Source organism: Lolium perenne, chromosome 1, assembly GCF_019359855.2.
Source record: "Lolium perenne isolate Kyuss_39 chromosome 1, Kyuss_2.0, whole genome shotgun sequence".
Lineage (NCBI taxonomy): Eukaryota > Viridiplantae > Streptophyta > Magnoliopsida > Poales > Poaceae > Lolium > Lolium perenne.
This window is the reverse complement of record NC_067244.2, coordinates 22309576-22316177: the sequence shown is the minus strand read 5'-3', so window position 1 is coordinate 22316177 and position 6602 is coordinate 22309576. Positions and strand designations below refer to the sequence as shown.

General features: G+C 41.8%; 1 long non-coding RNA gene across 9 annotated transcripts; it reads left to right on the top strand.

Moving 5' to 3' along the window:
• Nucleotides 1–626: 626 nt before the first annotated feature.
• LOC127344206 (uncharacterized) lies at nucleotides 627–4156 on the top strand. Of its 9 annotated transcripts, XR_011752379.1 has the most exons (6): nucleotides 627–937; nucleotides 1555–1714; nucleotides 1833–2490; nucleotides 2722–2802; nucleotides 3319–3423; nucleotides 3946–4156. It is a non-coding gene; the product is annotated as an uncharacterized lncRNA (long non-coding RNA). The 9 variants fall into 9 exon arrangements; XR_007877858.2 differs by having other exon boundaries at nucleotides 1833–1924; nucleotides 2250–3423; XR_007877849.2 differs by having other exon boundaries at nucleotides 2722–3423.
• The last annotated feature ends 2446 nt before the right edge of the window (nucleotides 4157–6602 follow it).

Genomic DNA, 6602 nt, shown 5'->3' with positions numbered 1-6602 from the left:
GGCGTGGCCAAGTGAATAATTATTTTTTACATAGGCTATATAAATCCACATAAGTATACAGACTATATTTATTTCATTAACTTGTTTGTTCTTAATTTATATGCAATTTCGCTCTAATAAATAGATACATACATAATATGCTCTATTTTTCTCTGACACACTTTTTAAATTTATTTATTTCTCAAACTTTTCTTTTCGCAATTTAAAATTGGATGTCAAAGCATCCCGCCTAATTCTCGCAAAAATTTATCTCTAGTTATGTATGTATAAAAATTACGTCCTAATCGGGAGGACACAATAATCCTAGGGATCTAGATGTACTTTTTATCTTTGCGGGTGGCTATTGCACGAGTACTTTTTTGATCAATAGATTTAATATCTTTTTCTGAAAAATAAATTTCATTTCCCGCGTCAATCTGGTTATTCTGGCTGAAAGTTTTGAAATAAAAAAACGGAAATTTTAGTCATTCCCGCTAATGTACACTTCCCCTCCATTAATAGATCCTCTTCCTATAAATCAGCGGAAAACAAATTCCCCGCAGTTATCTGATCTGCACGCACAAAGGCGGGCACTGCAGCCCCAACCTCGCCGTCCCCCCATCTCGCCCTCCCACCACCGGCCCGCCCCCATCGGTTTCCCCCACGGCGCCGTCCCCATCCTCCTCCCACCACAACGCCGCCCCACCGCGCCCCCCACCCCCACCACTGAGCCGCCACCTTGCGCTCCTCCCGTCACGCCGGCCACTCTGTCCTATTGTTCCCCGTCGCGCCGGCCACCCCGCCAGCGGCTCCCTGTCGCGTCTTCTCGCCAAGGCCCAGCCACCCCGCCCGCTGCTCGCCGTCGTGTCTCCTTGCCAAGGGCAGGCTACCATCGTACCACGTTCGCCTCTCTGCTCCCGTCAAGTTCAGGCATTTGTTCAGGCCCCTGCACCACAAGGTAATTCGGCAGCCACCGAGTGCTCCCTCTGTCTGATCGTCCTGCTGTGCTCTCAATTCGTTTTGTTTGAACCCTAGTTTAGCCCCAGCTGCCATGTATGTAAACCAGGCCATGTATGTAAACCCTAGTTTAGCCCCAGCTAGTATTTTGCTGTCCCTAGGAGAATGAGAGGTGTCACAGAGACCCCATCCCTTATGCTAGTTGGAATTGCATTTTTTTGGGGCGTACCTAGTGTTAGTCAAATTAAATTGTTTGTTAATTTCCTGTTGAACTAAGCATGTATCTGGAGGTATCTGGGTGTATCCCCTTATTCGGACGTTTCCAACCCCTGATACGTGACTTTTTTTGCTGTATCCGTGCAAAGTAGGAATTGGTCATGGATGGGCTTAACATTACAGGAAGATTGAAGTAATTAATAATACCAAGGTTTGCACGGGCTTTCCTTCTACTAAATTAATCATAACTATGTACATCAGGAGATTTTTAACTACACAATTACTGTCACAAGGTCCTAAATAATGAAGATATAATCTCTTACTCTAATCTTTGAAGGGCATACAACTATTTTGATCCAATATATGTGTGTCGTAAATTTTTACAGTTACTCGATGTTATAGGCTTGAGAAGGCGGGTGAATACACCGTTCAACCTCGGGATCATGCTGGCCAAAGACTTCGCCTAGGCACACAGAATGGCAGATCGATCCGGTCGTTCGTGGCAGCAGTAAGCTCAATACGCTGGACAGCTGCAGCTTGCTTGGTCTGCCCATATGAGCAGGTAAACAAAGCCCCAGCCTACACTTTATTCTGATTGCCTAATATGTCAAACTGCAGACTTACATTAGTCAGCTACTCAGCTTTGATCTCACAGTTTTTTTTTATGTCTGATCTCACAGGAAAAATTTGAACCCTCTTAAGACTACCAGAAATAGCTCAGGGTATACAGTGATATTAATAAACATGCGCTATTTCGTGAGCTTTGGTAGAAGTAAGATCCTTTTAGATGATACACACTTATTCATGTATGACTTGCTGCATCCACTCCCCACATTATATTTTTCAATCAGTACACATTTCATTTTTATTAATTAAGAGACTGTTTTGGATAAATATTGGATTCATTAGGTTCAAGAAATGTTAGCTTAACTACCAGTATTTTTATACACTGAGATTCATCCTCTATACAACCTTTAGGCAGAACTGTAAATGGATTAAACTACATATTTTTGTGAGCAGTTCTAATCCTTTTGTTGGATAACCGCTAACAGCCTAACAGTTATCTAACAGTAAATCGCAGACTGTTGTTTCATTAGCATGCAGGAACAAATGCTTCAATCCTCTCAAATGATATAGAGTAGTATGTGCATGCATCCTGCATGATGGAATGCTTATTGAAGGGTGCCAGCTTGGGAATAAACTTAAGTATGAAGCTGAAAGCCAGAGAAGAGTCGATGGAAACTGTCCTCTGGGTATCAAAAAAGTATTGTGCAATCAGTGCGGAAGAAAGAAACTTCAACAAAAAGACAATGTGGTATCGAAGGGGCACATATACATGTGGGTATTGGTGTTAAAGTATCTTAGCCGTGTGAATGTTGATGATTTCTGCATATGTTAGCATTTCTGCATAACTGAAACTTATGTAGGTCCTACCAGTAATGTTGATGGTATTTTGGTGAACCCTTAGCAATTTAGATCTAACTTTGTAATTGCACATATATAGATCATCGCTACAACATTATCTTGGACTTTATGTGTAAAAACTAAAACAACCACTAGCCCTTGCAGGTGGCACAGGTTGATGACTAGTTACTGATTAACCCAAATTCATCAGCGCCACAAGACCCTGTTATTGTTTCTGTGCCAGAGGTAATATTATTTTGAATTCCGAAGTTGCAGCTTTCTATGAGCGGTGTGCTTATATGATTATGTACTCTTGTTGTTGATTTCAAATTTGATCACTTTTAAAACATTGAGTGGACAAGTTAGTGACTACGCTGCTCATATTTGTATATGGAGATGCTTAGCAATTATTGTGTTTTTCTTCTTCGGAGATTATAAAATTATTTCCATTTGGTATAATTTTGTGAATTGAAAGGAGCTCATTTACCAAAGTTATTTCAAATGTTAGCAAGACTTTAGCTAATAATCTTTGACAACTCTTAGTTTCTACATAATGAACTCGTATTCTTGTTATCCTACCATTTCTCATTATGTGAATACGCTGTGAACTGCAGCCTGCAGGCATGCTAGATGCATAGGCTATTGCAGTTGTTGCGGTAGTACTGACTACTGTGATACAGTAAAACTATCCCAAGAAGCATTTGCTGGTTTCTGTTCTGATTACTTCTGGCTTGTCTTCCAGTAATTATTATCTATTTATAGGTGAGGGAGACTAAACATCAGATGAATCTATGTTTTGAAAGACTAGACCACCAGGGGACTAGAAATCAACGTCTCTCAAGCAGAAGGCATAGTTCTGCACTCAAGGTAAAGCTATGTTGGGTTGGCTCTAAAATATTGCTCAGTGTCGGATGATAACTACATGCTATCACCCTAAATCCTGCTAAGTAAGCAATAAGGCTTCTTTTATTCCAAGTTTTGTGATTGGTTGAAAAATATTAGTGGAAAGACATCAAGAATATATTCCAGGAACTTCTAGAATTTTTGCGTATCTACAAAAAGTAGTGGCACATTAACTTATATTGTAATAATATTCGGTGTTTGTTACAAAATTTATGCTGGTTGGTAGCTCCTTGATATCCTGTAAGCACCTTCGTATATTTTCTTGAGGGAAAATATTGTTGGTACTATGTACTACTGTGTTAAAAAGGAACTTTGGATAGACTTTGATTAGACAAATATGTACACTTAATCGTATAACTGTGACGTCCAATTTAGTCGTGTAATTGTGAGATCCAATATCTAGAATAGTCTAGCTGATTGTTAGTAAGTCAGTTAGTAATATGTACATTTAATTGTCTAACTATGAGGTCCAATTTTCTTTTACAGATTCGAGAGATGGATCATTGAGTTTTAGCTGAATTCTTTGGTCAAATCAAGAAGGAAATGAAGTCCGAAGATTTTTCTTAGGAAGAAATAAAGTTTACATTGCTAGATTGAAAAATGCAATCTTGTATTTGTCACAATTGTGTTATCTATAGTCAAACTTATATAAATGTTATGATATTGCATCAATAATATTGTTATTTATTTATTGGAATGTATATGCATTTGCACTCTTTTATATTAATAAATATCTTCATATGTTCAACATTTGGATGTGTGGTGATTCAATCTCTTTGTCATTTGAATGGTGCCAAACATCATAATAAATGAATTAATTAATTCAACATGTGATTTTGTTGAATGAATGTATATTGGATAAAATGGTTACCTAATTTTGTGTTTAAAAGTAGAAAATAACTATTAGTATTAATACAATAGTGTTACTAATGGTGTTACTACAGTCACAAACTCTGTTACTAGGATAGTTAACTCTAAATTATGGTGTTACAATGTTTGGTTATTATGTTACTAGTTGGGTCCGAAAGCGGATTTTTTTTTAGTTGTGTTACTAAGTTACAAAAAATATGTTACTGTCGATGTTCTATATCAATGAAATAATGTTACTACTGGTGTTACTATAGTTGCGAAAAAATGTTACCACTACATTTAGTAACACGTAATATGCATGTTACTACAACGTAACTTGCAACACAAATTTTGACATATGGTAACAAATGTTATGTGTGACTGGGGACACCACTTAGTAACACGGCCTAATGGAACACATTGCAAAATCTGTTACTAAATAGCCTAGTAACACTGTTTTGGATCTGTAGTAACACAAGATGGTGTTACCAAAGCTCTGCCCTGTTGTAGTGGCTGGACAGAGTGCATCTTTCCGAGATAATCGAGTCTGAGGGTCCTCCTGGCCCAAAGTGCTTTGGCCCGCGAATCATGGGAGAAGAGCCACCGGTACGCAATTTCCAATTGCCCCGGGACACAAAAACGTATGATGGCACGACCAAGCCGGAAGATTGGCTGGTAGACTATGTCACAGCTGTTTATGTGGCTGGTGGCGGAGTAAACCGGCGTTGGGCTGTAAGAATCATACCGTCCTTCCTGGTAGGACCTGCACGTATTTGGCTTAACAACTTGCCGGCAGGAAGCATAAATGGATGGTTGGACTTTGAGGAAGCCTTTGTGAGCAACTTCAGCAGTACTTACAAGAGGCCAAACAGGCCTCAGCAGCTGGCTTTATGCCAGCAGCGTACGAATGAGACAGACCGGGACTATCTCACCCGGTGGAACTCAACGAGAAACACGTGTGAAGGAGTGATAGAAGCACAAGCGATTGCTTGGTTTAGTCAGGGATGCTGGAGAGGATCACCGCTGTGGCAAAGGCTACAAAGAAATATGCCAAGCACATTGGCTGAAATGATGCGGGTGGTGGAAAACTATGCGTTGGGAGATCCAATGCAGCCGGCAGTACAAGCTGAACCGGCGCAAACAAGCCAACCCCGGAAAGATCAACACCGGGATAACCGGCACAACAAAAGAAGGGAAGATTTTCCGGACCGAAGGTATGGTCCGCAGCGAGTAGCCGCGGTGCAGGAAAATTCTGGCCCCAGCGGAAACCAGAGGCAGAAAACCGGATCGCAGCCATGGGCGGGTCCTAAGAAGAAATGGGTTGAAAAGGAAAAATGGGGACAGAGTAAAGATTGGCAAGAGCATGCGAGATACACCTTGGAAGCGGCAATGGATCTGCCATGCAAGCTTCACACTCCACATCCATCGAAGCCGGCGAACCATTTGACAAAAGATTGTTCCTGGATCAAGCACTTGATGCTGAGAGGTGCGGCAAAAGATGCGCAAGCACAAGGCTGTTCCACAATACTGCCGCCCTCGCATGACATGCTGCACCAGCATCCATTACCACCACCACCACCGCTTACCGGAGCCAACACCATACCGGTACAACAACACCAGCAAGTTAACCGGGTGGAGGAAAATCATGATCAACCACCTCCACCGGCACCTTTAGGCCGGAATGTTTATGAGGACCCACATTTGTGTTGTGTTGTCTTTGTCACTGAGCCAACCGACAGGCAAAGTGTGCATCGCCGTTCCATGGAAGTGAACGCCGTAATGCCAGCAATTCCCAAGTACATGCTGTGGTTAGATCAGGAAATCACCTGGTCATTCAAGGATCACCCCAAGATCATGCCGAATCCGGGTGGTTACGCTCTTGTTGTGGACCCAATCATGCGAGGGCCAGAAACTCGAGTCAAGTTCAGCAAAGTGCTGATAGACAATGGAAGCAGCATAAACATCATGTACAAGCATACGATGCACACGCTGGGGATAACAGAAAACATGCTCCAGCCAACTCACACAACGTTCCATGGAATCGTTCCGGGACTGTCCTGTGCACCGGTAGGAAAAGTCCGGGTGGATGTGTCTTTCGGAGGACGTGACAACTGCCGGGTGGAAAACATTCTGTTTAAGGTGGTGGACTTAGACAGTCCCTACCATGCACTGCTAGGGAAACCGGCATTGGCAGCTTTCATGGCCTCAACTCATACGGCTTACCTCAAGATGAAGATGCCGGCACCTCGTGGACCCTTAACTATGGTGGGCAACTACAAAGTCTCACTGGAAAC